A 9743-nucleotide genomic window follows, 5' to 3' on the forward strand; every position below is an offset into this window, starting at 1 on the left:
GCTCACACCACCAGTATCAACATGACTATCACCATGATGATCCCAAGGGCCCCAAGCTCCACTGAAGAGGTCCTATAAAAAATAACAATGATAACATGAACTTTATCTTCTCAACAAAATGTTTTAAGGACAAAACAAAACTTTATTAGCTGTGTGTACAGTGCTATATAGGGGATTTCTAGAGTTCTTCATTTGTATAACTGCAACTTTTTACCCACTGGATAACTTCTCATTTCCCCTTTCCTGCAGGACCTAACAACCACCTTTCTATTTTCTGCTCCTGTAAGTTTGCCAATCTTATATCATATATTAACAGAATCATGTAGTATTTTTGTTCCTGAGACTGGCTCATAAATTCCAGAATTAGCTATGTCATTACATATGGTAGGATTTTCTTCTTTGTCACAGATAAATAATATTCCGTTGTATATATGTGCCACATTTTCTTTATCTGTTCATCCATCAATTGACATTTATATTATGTACACATGTTGGCTATTGGAATATTGCAATGAATATAAGAATGTGAATAGCTCTCTGGGTTCTCAATTTAAATTATTCTGAATATATTCCCAAAGTGAGATTGCTATGAGACATGAATCCTTTTTTTAAATTTTTACAGAAACTCTTATACTGTTTTTTATAGTACCTGTTACCATTTTAATTCCCACCAACAAAATTCAATGTTTCAATTTCTTCATACCTTCACCAGAATTTGTATATTTCTAATAATGACCATCCTAACAGGTGTTAAGTGATGCCTCATTGCTTTTTTTTTACATTTTCCCAGATACCCAGAGTATCCCAACCACACAGCAGAGCCTGGCAAGCTACCCATGGCATATTCGATATGCCAAAAACAGTAACAGCCAAGTCTCACAATGGAGACATTACTGGTGCCTGCTCAAGCAAATCAGTGAACAATGGGACAACAGTGCTACAGTGCTACATTTTCCCCATAATATTGAACATATTTTAATATGTTTATTGATCATTTATATGTTTTCTTTGGAGAAATATTTAAGTATATTAACTACTAAAATTATTTTGTTTTATTTTTTGCTATAAATTTTTGTGACTTTCTTACATATTTGAATATTACTACTTTATCATATATATAATGGACAAATATTTTCTGCATTTTATGTTTTCTTTACATTAACATTTTTATTTGTTTATTGTGTGTATCTTCCCACAAAAATGGTATTGTTCACTATTTGCTTTTAGAATAGAATCTGACACATAACAAGTAAATCTTCATTGACAAAAAAGAATTTTTTTTTCATTTCACAGTTTGTCAAAGAAATGTGATTAAATTATATAAACATTTACAAGGACATATAAGAATAAATTTACAGAATCTGAAATTGCATCAATAAAATCAGATACATAGTGAAAGCTATATATACACTGATCAATATATATTTGTAGCCAATCTGTGCTACAACACTGAGATTCACTGGTAGAGATCAGTCATGCAGGTTACTTAGCTGCAGTAGACCAGGGGATGTTACAAATCAATTACAGAATATGAATGGGAATAAAAGAGTAAAGAGGACACAGCAGATGGACAAAACAACATGCACAAAGATATTAAAGCAGAAATAAGCTTTTCTTATATGGATCTTTTTAATGAACCAATATTAAGGGAAGTATATATATATATGTATATATATCAGTATATGTATATGTATGTGTGTATATATATATATACCTATCAAGGGACAGGGGAGATATATTCATGAATGCAGTCACACGTTTAACAAAAATGTTTCTTAAGCATCTAATCTGTGCTGAAATTTGTGCTAGGCACAGTGATAGCAAAGGACTTAAATGGTGGACTTTCTGAATGTCAAGCTAAAGAGAAAGAAAATGCTCATTCTCTCTCTCTCTCTCTCTTTTTTGATTGAATCACCATGTGGAAAATTACAATGCTTTCAGGCTTTAGTCTCAGTTATACAATGCTGAAACAGCCATCCCTTCACCATTGCACATATTCCACCACCAAAAAAGCCCCAGTATACCTCCCACCCACCCACCCACCCACCCCCACCTGTGTAACTGATAAATTTCACTTTACTTTCTCTTTACTTCAGTTACATTCAATATTTCAACAAAAAACTCACTATTATTATTAGGAGTTCCCCATTAGAGTCAGACCTGCTGTGAAGAGATATGAGGTTTTGGATTTCTGTATTTTAGCAACTAAGTCCAGGGAAATTTCTTCCAGAAATTTTATCATTGCAAGCTTGTATCTCTCATTAGTGGTCCTCATAATATGGCTGTCGCTCTTGGGAAGGTGGGAGGCACCGGCCCCTCCCACCGCCGAGATGTGATCCCGGGGGCCGCACACATGTGCGGCCTCTCCGCAGCTGTACAAGCGTGAATCCAGACCCAGCAAAACCTCTCTCGGTGTGAGCAACTCCTCGCAGAAAGTCTCCAGCCTGAGAACTAAGCCTCGGCCCCGTGCCCGCCCGGGAGGGGAAAGGTATTTCTCTCTCTCGCCTCTTTCTCTCCGGGGATGAAGGGCGTGGTGGCCGCCATATTAAGACGACCACAGATTGGGTTTTCAAGCCTGCAATTATCTAATATCTGGAAGAAATCTCCCTGGACTTCTTGTTAAAGTACAGAAATTCAAAACTGCGCGGCCGCTACTGCGGCCGCGCGACCTTATTTTGTCTTCACAATAGGTCTGAATCTAGTGGGGTACTCCTAACAACAATAGTGAGGTTTGTGTTGCAATATTGAATGTAACCAAAGTAAACAGAATGTAAAATGAAACTTATCAGTTACAAGGTAGGGGTGTGAGGGTCGGGATGGGAGGTGTACTGTGGTTTTTTTTTTTCTTTTTTTTTTCTTTTTTTGGTGGTGGTATATGGGCACTGGTGAAGGGATGGTTGTTTCAGCATTGTATAACTGAGACCTAAGCCCGAAAGCATTGTAATCTTCCACACGGTTATTTAATAAAATTAAAAAAAAAATATGGCTGTCGCTGCCACACCCTCCCCCTCCTCCCTGCCCCCCCCCCACAAGGAAAAGGTGAGAGAGAAAAACCTTTCCCCTCCCGGGGCAGGCATGGGGCCGCGGCTTAGTTCTCAGTCTGGAGACATTTCTGCAAGAAGCTGCCAGTATCAAAAGTAGTTTAGCTGGCCTTTGGAATCATGCTCGTGCAGCTGCGGTGAGGCCGCACATTTGCGACTGCTGGGATCATATCTCGGCGGAGAGCCAATGCTCATTCTCTCTTGCGATTTTATTTTCAGAACTACAAAACAATATCCTGAGTGTTCTGTAAGCTATTATAACCTATGATGGTATGCATCCGTGTCATTACTCAACCAGGGATGAGCCTCGTGAAAGCCTCATGCAAGGCTACTCATTTAGTCAGAGATTAGAGACAGTATATTACTGAAGAGTACACATGCAATAGAATTCAGAAAGCACAGTTGTGGAGAAAGTGGAACAGCTACAGAGAAAAGTGTCATAAAGAATCAGCCCTATTTCAAATTTTAACACAGAAGCTACTAGAAATAAGTGATAGATTCATTTTTTCCAACTTGGACCTTTTTTAAAAAAGGTGTTCTGAAACTAATAAAACATTCTTATCTTAGTACATTTAGAAGTTTCTGAGTGGAAAATTATTAATAACTAAAACTAAACAGCTATTTAGAAGATCCAATAACTATTAGCAAGTCTATATTATATTCATCAATGAAGTCCTCTGACACTAAAAATTTGCAGTTTAACAGCATTAACACAATATAATATCATAACATCTCTTACTAAGAAAATCACTTCTTTCATCCCCAGGAACTGAGCATGATGTTTCTCATTCTGAAAAAACTTAACAAAATATCTGCATATAATAATGCCTTATTAATTCATTCCTATAATTTTGAACCCTATAATTTATGCATTTTAGACTCTCATTAGATGTTGACAGTACAAAAAATTAACAAGGCATGATCCTTATTTTTACTAAGCTTTTCATGAGAAAATCAAAGTCATCAAAGGTAGTGTAATAATTGGCATATCAATATTTTTCAGGTATGGCAGCAAGAAGCTAAGGAGCTGGGGAAAGAACAGCTTAAATAAGAAAAAGACAGGCAGAATCATGAAAGATTTGAAGGAAACCCTTATTCCCAGGAAGATGGTCAGGATCATCATCTGGAACCAAGGAACACAGGAATTGAGATCTGAATACAGCAGCTGTGCAAAACCCCGGAGGAGGGTAATCCAGATAAAAATAGGATAAAGGGATCAAACATGGGTGAACTTGAACACTTCAGAAGGGAAAGGCTCAGCAAGAAGATGAGGTCAGTGAAGAAAACTAGGCTATTCATGGGGCTGGAGCGATAGCACAGTGGGTATGGCGTTTGCCTTGCACGTGGCCAACATGGGTTTGATTCCCAGCATCCCATATGGTCCCCTTAGCACCACTGTGAGTAATTCCTGAATGCAGATTGAGGAATAACCCCTGTGCACTGCCAGGTGTGACCTCAAAAAGCAAAAAATAAAAAATAAAATAAAACTAGGCTATTCATGTAGAACCTTCTAGGATAGATAATCAAGTGTATTTTCAGTATAAGACGAAACAATAAATGATACCACATAAAAAAGTATGCAGGGTGCATTTTGACTTGAACTTTCTATGTTATTTCTGTAAACTGACATAGCTAGATTTGAGGTAAGGGGTATTTGATAATGGCAATCCCATGGGGGAGGAGGCTTATTTTGCATATCAAAATGTGAGACAGCAGTGGCAACACCTAAGGTGTTTGGATGGGGTGAGAAGCAGCAGGATTTAGGACACATTGAAGAGTAAGAACTGAAAGTTCATGGCGATAAATTTGGTTTGCAATATGAGGGAAAAGAAGAACTCACCTTAGATTATTACTTAAACTAGCAAATACGTGGTAATTTATAATAAAATAATGCAAACAGTGCATTTAGGTTTTTATTGTCAATCACTTTAACATATCACACCACATAATCTTCACAGCAATGTTACAAGCTAGGTAATACTACTCAGTTTTACATAAAGAAATAGAGGAAAATAAAATTAACATCATTCTGCCTTTTCAAGCTACAGCCTCCTTTTGAATCCAGGCTCTAATGACCCCAGACTCTGTCTTAACCATGGCATTCGCTACCAAGTTGCTGAAGACAGAGGATGAACTAATTTAATTTTTTTTATTTGGTGGGGGGAGAGGAGCATACCTGGCAATGCTCAGAGCTCACTCTTGGCTCCACACTCAAGGATCATTCCTGGCAAAACTAGGGGAACCATATGGGGTTCCAGGGATGAAACCCAGGTAGACCACATGCAAAGCAAGTGTTAGTATTTTGTTTTGCTATCTCTCCAGTCCCTAGGATGCGCTAATTTTAGAAGGAGATATATTCATCAAGTCGAGATGAGCGACCTCCCCCCATCCTTCTGTTTTTCTGGGAACCTAACAGTCATGCCCACACCTCTGGTGCCATATAAGCTCATTAGCTAGCCACAATCTGAAATTCACAAATAAATCTAGGAAGAGACCAACAAGCTGCAAAGATCCCCCAGATCCCAAAGTCACCATCCAGTTAAAAATTTAACTCCAGCTGTATCACCCTAGTTAAAATTTTAGAATTCCTGGAGCACATAGCCGCGACATCTCCTCCTCTACCACTGATATACAAGGAATAGCGTACATACATTGAATGGTATGAAAAGTAGAAGGTAACCAATCTCGATAAAAAAAAGTTAGCAAACAAGGCTCAATCTGTAACATCATGTTAGTTATCTCTTATACAAGGGCTTAATGGCTCCACAATCCTCACAACTTCCTTCTAAGGAAAGATTTTTGATCATTTTTAGCAAATTAATAAGCAACATAACAAGCAACACAAAACAAATTATTTAGGGCCTGCTATTGGGGGAGGCTTGGGTAGTGGTTGGGAAAATTGGAAATAATGGTGGTGGGATTTGTGTTGTAATATTTAATGTAATAAATTATTGTGAGCAACTTTATAAAAATAAAATAAAATAATTTCAAAGAAAGCAGACACACAACTTCTATTTTGGGCATGTTAAATTTGAGATACCTTACATGGAAATGTAAAAAAAAAAAAAGCTGACTGTGAGAATATGAATTCAATGAGGTAGGTCATACTTTAGACATTTATAGAGTCAACAGCAGACAGAAAAATTGCTTGTAATAAAAATATAGTACACAGATATTAGAAGGTCAAGCCCTAGAGTCCTCCAATGCGTAGTTTTCAGGCCAGAAATCAATCTACTTGAGATACAGGGAAACAACAGTCAAATAAACTTGAAAGAACCACAGAAGAGTGTGGAAGGGTTTAGTGTAAACTTAGTTCTCAGCCAAGCTCTCCATGGAAGCAAAATGATATTAGTAGCTCCGGCCCATATTCTTCTAAGCTTAAGGCTTTCAGAAAAGAAAGAAACTCTTCACAGGGTTCATTTGCAAATCCTGGTATTCACTCTTATAGGGCATTCTTGTATCATGGGGACCATTTCTGAATTCTGCAATAATAATTCTGCAATAATGTAACTAGGGAGCCTTCAGAGGCAGTACCCATGCCTGATATACAAGTGCATCACTAGGATTTCATCATCCACTATTGCATATTAATCACTGTTGCCTTGACCAGGCCCCAGTGACCAGCAGATAGTAAGCGTTCAATCAATGCTTATGAAGTTGACTGTTAAATAATAGTGAAGGACTATTTTAGTTCATTTAGTATTAATAACCAAGCTTATAAAAGCTTGTGATGTACAGTAATTCACAGCGTTAGGCTGCACTGCCTTTCAGATTTTCTGCTCCTCTTTCTGTTCCGTGTAAGGGAGCTTTCACTTTTTCTTCCTGCCTAGTGCGCATGTACATCTAATAAATCCAGAATCTTTGCACACGGAAGGGTATATTAAGTGGCACCCATAACTTTCTTTCCAGGGAAGCTACTGCCTTTACAGAGAGCTACGGAGGAAGGATGCGGGCATAATGCATCCCATACCCTCGTCAAGAGGCCCCGTAACTAGTACTCACCAGCACCATGGAATGACTGACTGAGTAAGCCTGCTTTCACACCTCCTTGTCTGGAAACAATGACAGGCACTCTGAAACCAGTTTGAAACCTGAGCATCATGGCTTGACTTTTTCTAAACTGGTATCTGTGGGTAGGTTAAAATGATCAAGTTCTAATTTCCAACTATTTCTAAGTTGGGCCAGAATGAGGCAGTGGAAATTTATTATAATGCAATGTTTCCCAGAGTGTAAGACACCTTAACCAGCAATACGCAAGATAAATCTACACAATACCCATGCCATGTTTTACGTCAGAATACGTCTAAGTTTAATAACCAGTTTGAAGAGTTATGTATTTATTACATTTTGGTCTTGAAGGCAAGAAAAAATACTGATTGTACTTGTTTTAAATCCTTTATTATGCAAATTTAAAAGCTGCTTTTAAAAGTCTAAATTTGGGGAGCCAGTCATACTACATTGTTCAAGGTTCATGCCAACCAGCAACATTCTAGGAATAAACACAGTAGAGCCAGAGGAAATTTTGGAGGTTTTCTAATACACTTTGTTACTTTGTTCACTAGCCCATTCAAACAAATTTTCGAACAAAAAATTTTATTGAGGAAACTGATTTTTAGACTGCTTTTAGAGTGCATATTCACACCTCTGTGAATGTATGTTACCATTTCACTGTTCCTCCACAACACTTTTGTCCCTCCACCCTCCCCATCTCTCCCTTCTTCCTCTTAGCAACCTCAGTTCTGTGATCAGAATCCAAGTGTACATCTTTGGCTTTTCCTAACAAAATGCTTGTTTTCATTCAACAAGTAGTTATTGGGCACTAACTATGAATAAGGGTTTGGGCAGAAGAGAAATAATCAGAGAGGGACAGTTCAATAGATGAGACAGGCATTGAAGTAAACACATTAAATATTAAATTCATCATTATGATAGTTTCTGTGAATAATTTAGACATATATGAAAATGTTTGAATCATATATTTAAAAGAATTTTAAAAAATAGCCAGACAATATAGGACTTTGAGGTGGTCTCAGAGCAAGTTATGAGAATAGAGCATGCAAGCCACTAAGAGGGCAATAGTGCAACTCTTAGTGCCTCCTTCTCTGCAGAAGGACCTGTGATTAATTTAAACCAGAATCAGTCTAGAATAAGAACCCCAGTAGGCAAAGTAGGCACATACCTCAAGAGCAGCAGGACCAAAACCTTTATCTTTTATCTCTCTTTATTTTATTTTATTTTTTTTTTGCTTTTTGGGTCACACCCAGCATTACTCAGGGGTTACTCCTGGCTCTTCACTCAAGAATTACTCCTGGCAGTGCTTGGGGGACCATGCGGGATGTCAGGAATTGAACCCAGGTCAGCAGCATGCAAGACAAATGCTGTACCCTCTGTGCTATCACTCCGGCCCCTATCTTTTATCTCTTTGGTTCATAGTCACCACATGTTCTCCGTGCCCTGTGTCCAGACCATGATCTGGGGGCTGGAGACCTTCCAGGGAACAAAATAAGACAAGAGTCCTATCCCAGAGAGCTTGTATTCTGATATGCTGGTGACTGCAGATCAACAAGTAAACACAGGCTTGCCAGTAAGAGAGAAATAGGGAAAAAAGGTGAGAAATGAGGACTTGGTTTGAGGAATGGTATAAATGATAAGGGGAGAAACCTAAAGGAAGCTGTCATTAGCCAACTTGACCTTGGCCTTGTTTCTGGATTTCCCCAAGACTTTGCCCTCCACCCCAGGTTGCTCTTGGTACTCAGCATCCTGCTTTAATCTGTGTTTAGCAAGTTCAGCTTCTTCAACTCTGGTCATATAGATAGACAAAACCCTGGATTTTATAGGAAATCCAAAAGTTATTTATGAGGAGGAATTACCCTCTATAAATGTTAAAGGGCTTGAGGAAGAGGGAGGATGATAGAGAAACTCCTGGGTATTTTGGGGTAGAAAATCCCCCAAAGTAATTATCCCTGGCTCTAATAAGATCAGATTGCAACCTATACATTGGAAGGGGGGACTCAAGTACTCTCTATTTGTCTCATGCTGTTGACCTAGAATTTTATAAGCAGGGTCCTGGACCATCAGGACTATGACAGCCTCCTTTCCTGAGGAACATTGAAAACCTTTTACCTGAGGAATGAAGAACATAACCCCTCGTTTCTCCATGGTCCTGAGAGGAGGCCCAGTGCTAATGGCCTCTCACTGTCCCACTCTTGGGGTGCTCAGTTTTTCTTGAAATAACAATCTCCTCTGCACCTTCTTTCTCTAATTTGTCTAATTAACAGAGGCCTCCTAAAAGGGAAGCAACCAGAACATGGGGTATTGCTGGAAAAGACTGAAGGGGCAAGAGGTAGGAAACAAAGAGAAAATTTTGGAACATGAAATAAATGAAGAGAGTAGTTCTGGGTGACTAGAACAATGAACATGTAATTGAAAAGAAGAGTTGGATCACAGTAAAGCAATAGAGAGGATGTTGTCAAGGACAAAATTCATTTAGACACAATGGAAAAACCTGTCCACTCATATCACAAAACACCTAACCTTGGTGCTGTGTAGTCAAGGCACAATGAACGCTTTAGGAAAGCAATCTGGTGGTCACCTGAATTGCTGTTTGAAACCATCAGTCATAACAGAGTGCTCATAGCCGCAAAGCAATCTGTTTGGTGCAAGACGATGCTCTGATTATATTTCTCCTTTATTTAAGGTTAG

This window comes from Sorex araneus, chromosome 10, assembly GCF_027595985.1.
Source record: "Sorex araneus isolate mSorAra2 chromosome 10, mSorAra2.pri, whole genome shotgun sequence".
Lineage (NCBI taxonomy): Eukaryota > Metazoa > Chordata > Mammalia > Eulipotyphla > Soricidae > Sorex > Sorex araneus.